Source organism: Phyllobates terribilis, unplaced genomic scaffold (assembly GCF_046119375.1).
Source record: "Phyllobates terribilis strain yellow unplaced genomic scaffold, ASM4611937v1 Scaffold_4__5_contigs__length_816908805, whole genome shotgun sequence".
Classification (NCBI taxonomy): Eukaryota; Metazoa; Chordata; class Amphibia; order Anura; family Dendrobatidae; genus Phyllobates; species Phyllobates terribilis.
The window spans coordinates 261,315,261-261,328,274 of record NW_027362764.1 but is presented as its reverse complement, the minus strand read 5'-3'; positions in this window follow the sequence as shown (position 1 = coordinate 261,328,274).

Here is a 13,014-nt window from a genome sequence, read left to right as displayed (position 1 = left end):
TCTACAGGTGGGGACCACAGACCACATCTCAGTACCAATGCTTTCTGGCTGATGTTTTGGTCACTTTTGAATGTTGGTTGTGCTTTCACACTCGTGGTAGCATGACACGGACTCTACAACCCACAGAAGTTGCTCAGGTAGTGAAGCTCATCCAGGATGGCACATCAATGCGAGCTGTGGCAAGAAGGTTTGCTGTGTCTGTCAGCGTAGTGTTCAGAGGCTGGAGGCGCTACCAGGAGACAGGCCAGTACACCAGGAGACGTGGAGGGGAGGCATAGGAGGGCAACAACCCAGCAGGAGGAGCACTGGCAGAGCCCTGCAAAATGAACTCCAGCAGGCCACAAATGTGCATGTGTCTGCACAAAAGGTTAGAAACCGACTCCATGAGGATGGTGTGAGGGCCCAACGTCCACAGATCGGGGTTGTGCTCACAGCCCAACACCGTGCAGGATGCTTGGCATTTGCCACAGAACACCAGGATTGGCAAAGTCGCTTCGCCACTGGCGCCCTGTGCTCTTCACAGATGAAATCAGGTTCACACTGAGCACATGTGACAGAGTCTGGAGACGCCGTGGAGAGTGATCTGCTGCCTGCAACATTGTTCAGCATGACCGCTTTGGCAGTGAGTGTGGGGTGGCAATTCTTTGGAGGGCCACACAGCCCTCCATGTGCTCGCCGGAGGTAGCCTGACTGCCATTAGGTACCGAGATGAGATCCTCAGACCCATTGTGAGACCATATGCTGGTGCGGTTGTCCCTGGGTTCCTCCTAATGCAGGACAATGCCAGACCTCATGTGGCTGGAGTGTGTCAGCTGTTCCTGCAAGATGAAGGCATTGAAGCTATGGACTGGCCCGCCCGTTCCCCAGGCCTGAATCCGATTGAGCACATCTGGGACATCATGTCTCGCTCCATCCTCCAACGTCACGTTGAACCACAGACTGTCCAGGAGTTGGCGGATGCTTTAGTCCAGGTCTGGGAGGAGATCCCACAGGAGACCATCTGCAACCTCATCAGGAGCATGCCCAGGCGTTGTAGCGAGGTCATACAGGCACGTGGAGGCCACACACAATACTGAGCCTCATTTTGACTTGTTTTAAGGACATTACATCAAATTTGGATCAGCCTGTAGTGTGTTTTTCCACTTTAATTTTGGGGGTGACTCCAAATCCAGGCCTCCATTGGTTAATAAATGTGATTTCCATTGATGATTTTTGTGTGATTTTGTTGTCAGCACATTGAACTTTGTACAGAACAAAGTATTCAATGAGAATATTTCATTCATTCAGATGTAGGATGGTTTTTGAGTGTTCCCTTTATTTTTTTGAGCAGTGTAGATATAAGGTCCTGTAGTAGAACAATTACTATGCAAGGATAGCACCATCTGATGATAGAGATACAAAATACAAAAAAAATTGAGCTATATTGTGCAAAAAGAGCAACATGAAAGTAGAAAGTACTAAGATACTAAATAATCCATAGCTAGAGATAAGTTCAATACCCCAATAGGTAAATGTAAAGAGTACAATAGTGAGCCATAGACCATGCACACATGTGAAGGAGAAACCTACCTAGTGATGTACAGAGCCACAACGTACATTTCACCCTGCTTCCTCAGGGGGCGTGTGTAGACTAGGGGAGAGCTGTGGGTTTAAATATGGTGTATGGCCCAGCGCAGCTGGTGGCTTTGTCAAACCCATGTGCACCAGGTTATCGGACACAACCTTGGAAAACCTTATTTTTGTCAAAATGAATAAGGTGTAGATGAGTGCTTACTTTCATCTACAGATGATCATGATTAGATCAGCCATACCATCAGAATGTCTGATAAATTTCTTCCACACTGTTCTGCTGCCAACAGTGCGGATTCCTGATGCTGAGTTGGGCATCTCCCTGTCCATCATGTCATGTATATAGTAGTGGTATAGTGGTAGAAGGGTTGCAGCCACTGTCTTTGCACAGTCATGCCATACACATATCCCCTGGCTAACCTCTTTGTTTTATAGTGCCATACTGTATTGCTGCTGCTGGGGCTGCCATTGTTGGGCCTATACTGCCTAACATTTCCTTGTCTACCCTGTCATATTTTTCTATCTAGTGGCTCCAGCCACTGCACAGTCACACATCTCTCCTAGCTGGCCGCTGTGTTTTATAGTGCTATATTTTAAAGTAGCTGCCATAGCTGGCCCTACACTGCCAGACATCTCCTTGCCTAACCGGTCATATTTTTATTCTGTCCTGCTTCTTACAGTACCACTGCTGCTAGATGCTCACACATCTTATGCACTTACGTAATGTGTTGTATAGCAATACTGTACTACTGCTTGGAAGCATACCGTTTTGAGGTTACACAAAGATGAAACAGCTCCCATAATAAGGCTAATATCTTTCATGGCATGTTGACAAGCCAGTGCTTCTTCTGTTCCTGTTAGCTAAGAAAATGGATAATTTTTGGAAATCCTGTTAAAGACTTTGTAATTGTTCATTGAGTTAAAGAATAGCAAAGCTGTTGCGGATCTCAAAAAGAGGTACTGTTTAAGCCCTTATTTGCGAAACAATTTAATCTTCACATTCAAATCAGCATACCTGTTTTTGTGAAAAAGCTATTGCTTCTACATTTCACGAAGAAAGCAATTCTTGATACTCCCCAAATAGAAATAATTTTCCCAACATCCCATATGAAAAAGCCGCAGCTTCTTCCGATTCCATCACCTGTGTATAAACACTAGAAAAGCAGGCATCTGCCCCCCAAATGGGCATAATTTTTGGACAATTTTTACATTTTAAATAGTCTAAAGTCTGTTACTGCAGTGTGTTATTAAATAGACTGTCTCCTACCACTGCCTACCATTCATTTTCACCTAGCCAGTTAGGTTGAGGTCAATTGTACATTAATAAGGCTGTTTATGTTAAATAGCTCAAAAGCAACACAGGTCCTCCAATTGGAGGCTTTGTAGTACTGAGATCCAAGTCAAATTTAGGGGGAAAATTCAGCAAAGCAGGTAAATTTGAATTTGAAAAGATTTGCTCATTTCTAGTTGTTCACCTTTTTGCCACTTAAATGCATGTATTTGTAGTTTAAAAATCATTTTTGAAATGTGAGTTTCACTTAACATTTTGCACTGTTTGGCTTCTACAGGCTCTTTGTTTCCCTGCACATTAAACTTCTGTGGTCCTAAATCAAGGGAGAGAATCTCAAAAAAAGATAGACAATTACAAACTCCCCTTCAGACTGTCATGGCAGGCTGACTGACAGATTCTCAGCTCATTCTGCAGCCTGCAATAGACATAGCAACAGCAGGCAAACTGTGCCAAATGTTTTATTAAAACCCTATTGCAAAAAATAAGAAATGTTGAGCTATATGTGAGCATCCTACAAGACAAGTTACTTTGTACACTCGGTACTATGAGTATGAAAAGAACGATATAGTGTTCCAGCAAGACAACGACCAGAGCATACATCGAGACTGTCGAAGAAATGGTTCATTGACCATGAAGTAGAGGTGCTGGATCGGACCCCACGCCCAAGACCTCAACCCAATCGAACACTTGTGGGTAGAGTTGAAGAAAGAAATGTATTCATACCCAACTGAGTCAACCAGTATGCACCAATTTTGGGAATGTGTAGAAGAGACCTGGGAACAGATTTCGGTCGAGACATGTTTGAATCTGATTGAGAGCATCCCCAGAAGGATTCAGGCAGTGTTGAAAGCCAAAGCTCGATTTACAAAATACTAACAAAATAAGAAAAACTAAAATTTAGATTTTTAGGAGCAAAACTGTAACAATGCAGTAACATGACAAGAATCTGCCTAACTAATCATATACTAATTAGTTGCAAGCCAAATTTATGTATGAGATAGCCAAGATGATTGTCTGTAAAATAATGGTAGCCTCATGTTGGAAGCAGTAGTAGATGGTGAAATATTGAACCTGAAAGTCAAAAGTTAAAAACATTGTTACCCTTTTGTGTACAAGTGTGATTACTGACACATTTAAGCTCTCAGCTCCTGACAGTGTGTGGGGAAATACAGTACAGCAGAGGTGACAGTGCTATGAGAGCAGGAGAGTGGATAAAAGGGTTTCTAATGTGACACAGCTAAAGTTTGCTGGGCTGCTCCCCCACACACAGACTGCCAGGAAACAAAAGCTCAAATGCGTCAGAAATCACATATGTCTGTTGTGCTCACATTAACTTATAACAACTCTGCAGTGAGATCAAGCTGTCTGTCATTGCATGTCTCACAGGGTGAAACCTGCTCTGACCTGTTGTGGGGAGTGTTGCTCTGCCTGCTTATGGTTGGTCAACATTATACATGGGGAAGAAACACACACCCATAGTGAATACTATTTGATACACACTTGAACTTAACAAACATTAATTCATTAGCTACCAAATACTTTGATTGCTAATATCTCCAGGGCGGAGAGGCAAGATAAAAAAAAAATTGCTTGATGCTGCACTGTAGCCACTATTACATTGTGTCCAGTTCAACGTAAAAAATGTGGTGAAAGGTCCTCTTTCATTGCGGATGTACCTATTACTGGGCTGTCAAAGTAGGAGCATTCAATCTAGATTAGCAGTAATATGTAATATGACTGTATATGGGCCGTTTTATTAAGAAATATTCCAGGCAGTGGTCTTCTTGGAATAACACCAACTTGGCCAGGACCTCAACAGTATGGTGGAAACCTAGTCCCGTATAAATACACAGCATTACTATAAGATTTAGGCTGCATTCATATATCCGTGTGACACGTCTTTGTGCTGTCCATTTTTTTCTCAGATAGCAAACTGACCCATAGAGTTTCAGTGATCCATACACACATCAGTTTTAAAAATGGATCCGTGGTTCTGGCCCATGAGACTCAGAACATGTCATATTCTCATCCGTTTTGCTTATCAGACTTGGCCATTAAACTCTATAGGGATCCGTATAAAATGGATGATGCACGGAAGCCATACTTTGTACTTCAGAGTTTATAGAATCATGGAGAGGCAGAGTTGGAATGGACCTCCAGGGTCATCGTGTCCAACCCTCTGCTCAATGCAGGATTCACTAAATCATCTCAGACTGATGTCTGTCCAGCCTCTGTTTGAAGACCTCCATTGAAGGAGAACTCAACACCTTTCGTGACAGCCTGTTCCACTCATTGATCACCCTTACTGTCAAAAAAGTTTTTTTTCCAATATCTTATCTGTATCTTCTCCCTTTCAGTTTCATTCCATTGCTTATCGTGTTTCCATGTGCAAATGAGAATAAGGATGATCCCTCTACACTGTGACATCCCTTCAGATATTTGTAGACAGCTATTAAGTCTCCTCTCTGTCCTCTCTTTTGTAAGCTCAACATTCCTAAATCCTCTAACCATTCCTCATAGGACATTGTTTGCAGATCCGTTCACCATTCTGGTTGCTTTTCTCTGAACTTGCTCCAGTTTCTTCATGTCTTTTTTAAAATTTGGTGCCCAGAACGGGACACAGTATTCCAGATTAGGTCTGACCAAAGGGGAGTAGAGGGGGATAATTACTTCATGTGAGCTAAACTTTATGCTTCTGTTAATACAACCCAGAATTGTATTTGCCTTTTTTGCTGCTGCATTACACTGTTGACTCATGTTGAGTCTGTGATCTATTAGAATACCTAAGTATTTCCACATGTGCTGTTGCTTAGCTCTATTCCTCCCATTCTGTATAAGCTTTTTTCATTTTTCTTGCCCAGATGCAGTACTTTGCATTTCTCCCTGTTAAAACCATTCTGTTAATTGCTGCCCACAGTTCCAGTTGTTTAGATCTTTTTGAATCCTCTATCTCTTCTCTAGTGTTCGCAATCTGAGTGTCATCCATTTTTAACTAGTACGTTGCTAAAAGACAATGGATAAAAAAAATCATATAGTCTACCTGGTTCTGTAAAAAAAAAAAAATGGATGAAACTAAGATGACACAAGAAAAAAATTGGTCCACTTCTCTTGGATAGTTACACTTAGGCGGATGTGTGAGTGTAGCCTTACAGAAGTGATTTTTTCAATATAAAAGGCTTGTGACAATTTGGCAGGCAGTATACAGATTTCACATAGGTTGAAGCTTCTTGGTACCAATGTGTGCCCTTGCAACTGTCATAGGGGCTCATTAACTCTGTAAAAGGCTGATAGTTGTGAGTCCACCATACAAATACAAAGCAATCGGCTCATTCCGACAAAGGAAGTTTTGTTTGGCCACAAATTTACACTGCGGATGTCTCAAGGCTAATGCTGCTAGCTGCTCTTCCTTGGCTAACAGAGGACATTTTAAAGGTAAATCTTTCCCAATAAAAATACATCTATTATGAGATCATAAAAGAGACATAATGCAAAAAAACACAACAAGCATTGTGCCAATTTGAATTTGTATGATGACCCCGTGTTTACCAAATAACACAACCTTTTGTTTATAGCACTTAGCTCTTCTCATTTCACAATCCAACATGAACCACATATTACATTTTACAAAGTGAATGGCAACAGCTGCATATTTTCTGTTTGAGTGCGCCCTCTACTGGCTCTATTGTCAAATGATACTGCTTGATAGCATGAGAAATATGAATAATTATTGTGTGCAGCTGTGTCGTTTTGATTTCTGAGAAAAAGGCTGATATTAGCGGTTTTCTTTAGCTCACTTGTCAGTTTTGCAATATATAGTAGGCCAGATTGTCATTCTATTATCTCCCATTATTATTTCAGGCTGGCAGAGGCATAGCTAGGGGTTCAGCACAGGTAGGCAAAACATTTCAGTGGGCCCATAACCAGGTAACCATCTTTACAACTACAGTGGTGCACCCTAATCGTAGCTACAGGGCAGTGTTTCTCAAACTCCAATCCTCACAACCCCTCAACATATTCATTTTTTCAGGATTCCCTTAGTATGGAATAGGTGAGACAACTTATGGCAGTTTCTTATGCTTTGATAATAAATAATTTAATCATCTATGCAATTCTAAGGAAATCCTGAAAACAAGATCTGCTTGGGAGGATGAGGCTGTGAGGACTGGTATAGGGGATCCTCAGCATATGACCATGCTGTTACTGAAAAAAAAAATCACTCTTTAAAGACCAATACCGATATTACTGCCATACAGTGACCATATAGTAATACATCCTATAGAACATATAAGAGATTACAGTATAGTTACAGATGGTGACTTACATGTGACATTCTTTCTTATGGAGTTGTCTCCTTTTCTCTTCTTTTCCATCTGGCCCAGAGCACCGAAATAGCTTCTTCCAGTTACGACTCATCTACAGAGTTTATAAAACACTTGACTCCTTTGACATTTCCAGCACCGTCCCCAACATTCCCAACATGCACAAACTCCCCATCTTGCTGATACCCTATTGTTGAGTCTTCTGTAGCTGTTTTTTTCCTTGTTACTGCACCTGCTGTGTGACACAAAAACAGTCCTCCTTTTTGTGCCTCACATAATAATGCCCACCACTATGCCCCCAGTAAAATGCCTCCTTTGTGCCCTCTAGATGGTAAAAGTGCCCCCTTAGAAAATGCCCTCTGCAAGTGCCTTAGAAAAAAATGCCCACATTTTGTCCCTTAAAAAGTAATAATGCCCTCTGTGTGCCCCTTTAACAGTCACAATACCCTGAGTGCACTTATAGCAATAATCTTTTTTAAGTGCCAGCTAAACATTTATTAATGTCCCTTGAGTTCCCCATTTACAGTAATAATGACCCCCATGTACGACTCCCCTATGCACAGTGTGATGTCCCTACAGCTCCCCTTTCCACAGTATAATGTATCTACAGCTCCCCCATACACAGTGTAATGCCCCCACAGTGACCTATGCACATATGATAAACCTACAGCTCCCATATACACAGTGTAATGCCCCCACAACTTTTCTATACACTGTATGATGTCCTTGCAGCTACCCTATACATAATGATGGGCCCACAGCTCCCCTATACACAATATGATGAGCCCCTTCTCCCCCATATTCAGTATGATGGGACTAGAGCTCTGCTATATACAGTGTGATGCGCATACCGCTCCCCTATAGAAAGTGTAAATGGCCAGCGACTCCCCTATAGACAGTATGATGGGCCCACAGCTCCCCTATACACAGTATGATGGGCTCACAGTTCCAATTTACACATTGTAATAGGCCCACAGCTCACTTATAGACATTATGATGCGTCCAAAGCTCCCCTATACACAGTATAATTGGCCCATAGCTCCCTTGTATACAGTGTGAAGCTGGAGCTCCCCTATGCACAGAATAATGCCCCTACAGCTACTCTATACACTGTATGATGTCCCTATAGCTCCCCTATAGACAGTATGATAGGCCTACAGATCCCCTATACACAGTGAGATGTCCCCATAGCTCCTCTATACACAGTATGATGGGCCCACAGCTCTCTATATATTGTCTGATGCTTCTAGAGATCCCCTATGCACAGTATAAAGTCCATACAGCTCCTCTATACACTGTATTGTGTCCCCAAAGCTACCCTATACACAGTATGATGGGCCCACAGATCCTCTATACACAGTAGGATGGGCCTACAGCTCCCCCATACACAGTAGGATGGGCCTACAGCTCCCCTATACATAATATGATGGGCCTACCGCTCCCCTATACACTGTATGAAAGGCCTACCGCTCTCCTATACACAGTGTGATGGGCCCACAGCTCCCCTACATTCAGTGTGATGGGCCAAAATCTACCTTAACGATGGGCCCACAACTCCCCCAAAAACAATATAGCAGGTCCAATGCCTCCTAAGCACAGTATGTTGAGCCCACATCTCGCCCAAACACAGTATAATGGGCCAGATCTCCCCCATACACAGTTTGATACTGTCCACACTTAATCATACCATTTAAATGACCACCAACTGGTTGAATTAAGCCGATCTGACAGTCGTTTCACCCCTGTCCACAGTATGCTGGGCCCACAGCTCCCCATAAACAATATGCTGGGCCCACAGCTCCCATAATGCTTCCCTATACACAGTATGATGAGTTCATAGCTCACCTACACACAGTTTCTTAGGCCTACAGCTCCCCTAGTTGCTGTATAATGGGCACACAACTCCCCTATACACAGTGTGATGAGCCCTCAGATCCCTTATACATAGTATGATGGGACCACAGCTCCCCTATACTCAATATACTGAGCCCACAGCTCCCCTATACACAGTATGATGGGGCCAAAACTCCCCTATACACATTTTGATGCACCTATAGCTGCTCTATACACAATATGAGGGGCCCACAGCTCACCTATACACAGTATCCTAGGTCCACAGTTCCCTACTCACTGTGTAATGGGCACACAGCTCCCCTATACACTGTGTGATAAGCCCAAAGATCCTTTATACACAGTATGATGGTACCACAACTCTCCTATACATCGTATGATGGGTCCACAACTCTCCTATACACAATATGATGGGCCCACAGCTCCCTTACACATAGTATGATGTCCCCACAGTTCCTTTATACACAGTATGATGGACCCACAGCTCCCCTATACACAGTATAATGTCTTCTCAGCTCTCTATTGTTAAACACCTGTCCCGGGTATCCTGGGCTCAAGTACCTTCTCCTTGTTGGTGTGCTGGATATAATTCATAAGTGGGCCGTTGTAGTCGTTTTAGTTCATAAGAGTGGGTAATGTGCCAATTGTAATTGATAAGGAAGATGGGGTGACGGATAAAGTTCATAAGGGCGGACATTGTGGCAGTCACAGGAAATAAGGGGTGACAGTTTGGAGCCAACATTTTATAGGACAGAATAGTGTGGAAGCCATGTATCAATAGAGGGACAGTGTTGGGGTCTTTGTGCAGGGAGCACAGCCAGGGCATTTATTCAGGGGCACAGAGTAGCGAATATTTAGGGCACAGCATGGACAGATATTTTAATTCAGGGGGTATTATAATTACACTGTTAGTTTTAAGGCACTGTTTTGGGATGTGATTTCTGCAGAGGCAGGCTGTTGCTGTTAAGTCACCCTGGAGTAAAAAAAAAAAAAAAAAAAAAAAAGGTACCTGGATCTAAGGGTGCATTTACACTTAATCATAGCATTTAAATGATCACCAACTGGTTGAATTAAGCCGATCTGACAGTCGTTTAATAGCTTGTTTAGACAGGCCGATGGCACTTTCAATTGTTAACATGATAATAATAATAATCTTTATTTATATAGCACCAACATATTCCGCAGCGCTTTCCAATTCAGAGGTTCATATAGAACAGTCATAAGTAACAGTTAAAGATAATACAATAATTAAAGCAAAAATAATGACGACCCTGCTCGTAAGAGCTTACAATCTACAATGAGGTGGGAGTGACACAAAGGACAGGGGCTTATTTACAGTGATGGTCCAGCCATCTTGAGGGAATGGGGGATAGATAAACCTGCATGAGCACTCACTAGCCACTATTTGTAGTGCTTTTGGGTGCAGTGGAGTTTGGTGGAGACTTATGTTTGGAGATATAGTGAATGGGCTATAAATATATAAATGGACGTCGATTAGGGAACATGATAGGCCGCCCTAAACAAATGTGTTTTTAGGGAGCGCCTAAAATTGTGTGAGTTGTGATTAGTCCGTATTTCTTGGGGGAGAGCATTCCAAAGAAAAGTTGCAGCTCAGGAGAATTGATCATTCTGTACTCATAGAAAAGCATTGTTCTTGGCAGTAGGACATGGGCAAACAAGATTAACCCTTAAACATCTAATGACGGATTTATCCATCACAAACAGGTGTCAGTTCCCGCATTATGACGGATATACCAGTCATGAACTTGAACTGTCGCTGTGCGTAGCCAAACAGTGACAGGTCCGTGATGGCAGCAGTTACAGACGGCTGGTGATGCGGAGACCAATTACAGCAGTCCCTGCTCCCTGATCACTGTGATTTGTTAGTCAATCTGACTAATCACCACCAGCAGCTTTTCTTAGCTGACAGCCGAGCTGCTGCGGTAACCCTATTGGCCGATGACAGCTCCACCCCTGGCAGTTTAACACTCCAGATGTTGCGATTGAAAGCGACTGCGGCATTTAGAAGGTTGTGAGAGGGAGGCGACTCCCTGTCTCAGTCCATCAGCAACCCCGTAATGTAATCATGAGGATCCGAGGGTTACCATGGCACCCGGAGGTCAAACAATGACCTTCTGGTCTGCTAGGCATGGTAGCCTATTAAACCCAGCCACAGGCTTGGACTTACAGGCGTTCTCCCTGTGTAATCAGACAGGTCTAATGCATTGCAATGCATGTGTATTGCAATGCATTAGACCAGTGATCAGACAAATAAAAGTTAAAGTCCCACAGAGGGAATAAGTAAAAAAAAAAAAAGTTAAGAAATTTTTTTTTTAAATTATTAGAAAAAACCCACAACATTAAGAACAAAAAATTCTACACCAATAAATACGCATATTTATGTACAAACAAAAAAAAATACACATATTTAGTATAGCCTCATTTGGACCAACCTGCTCTTTAAAAGTGTAACACAGTTTTTTTTATTTTTATGTTGTTAATTGTAGGGGTTAAACAATTATACTACTGAACAAAAAGTGGACTAAAACGCGATACTATTTCACATACAAATTTTTTATCCCTGAAAACGTCATCTTGTCCTACATAAAACAAGCTCCCACTCAGTTCTGTCATTGGAAAAATTAAAAAGCAATAGCTCTCTATTTCTTTTTATATATAAAAAAAGCAGCAAAACCGACATAATGTGGTGTCACCGTAGTCGCATTGAACCGAAGAATAAAGCTATCTTATCAATTTAACCACATGGTTAACAGTATAAATAAAAAAAACAATTCTTAAATTGCTATTTTTTGTCTATCCTGCCTCCAAAAATCAAAATTGAAAGTGATCAAAAAACGTTATCAACTCCAAAATTGTACTGATAAAAATGTCAACTCATCCAGCAATAAGCAAGATATGTCTCTGTCCCTAGAAAACTGGAAAAATTATAGCTCTCAAAATATGATGATAAAACTGTTTTGCATAGAAAAAAACACATGTTGTTTTTTTTCTTTGTTTTTAGTGTGAGCCATTAGCAAAACCTAAAAAATGATATAAATCTGGTATCGCTGTAATCGTACTGACCTGAGAAATAAAGCTGCCTGATCACTTATACCACACGGTGAATAGCGTAAAAAAATAAAATAAAAGCAATCATTTAAAACTACCGTTGATTTGTTCATTCTGCCTCCCAAAGAACACAATTAAGCTCAGCTTATATTTATTCTGCGCTCTACGCTGAGCACATACATTGGGGTTTACGAGTAAATCTCTGAAATACATGATTCAGACGGAACCCCTGGCGGAAGATTCCCTGCAAGGAAGCAGAATGATCCGGATGTGTCCTTCTTCTTATGCATGCACTAAAGTTTTTTGTGCACCACTGAAAAGATGGACACTGCTGAACAGTGGCTACACAGAGTACAGAGCTGCCTACCTCATTAGTGAATGGATTCATAGGGGATTTACCGTATTTTTCAGACCATAAGACGCACTTTTTTCCCCCAATATTTGGAAGGAAAATGGGGGGTGCGTCTTATGGTCCGAACGTTACCTGCGGTGGTGGTAAAGTGGAATCGCAGGGCCCTCCAGGAACGCGGCGGTGGTGGTAGCAGCGTCCGCGGCAGCAGAGGTGAGCGTCTGGGACCGGCACCTGTGCCTGGCTGATGCTGGGGCCGGTGTCGGGCTGTGAGCGGCGTGCGGCCTGCGCAGGTTTCCAGGGTGCGCGGCCATCTTCCTAGAGCTGTGATCTACAGGAAAATGTCCTCCCGAGCCGGTGCATGCACGGACCGGTAACTCCGTCGGCCATTTTCCTGTAGATCATAGCTCTAGGAAGATGGCCGCGCACACCGGAAACCTGCGCAGGCCACACTGCTTCGTCGCTCACAGCCCGGCACCGACCGCTGCCCGGTACAGGCCCGAGCCTCAGCCATAGGCCCCAGCCCAAGACCCCGGCCCCAGCCCCAGCCTTGGCCCCAGCCCCAG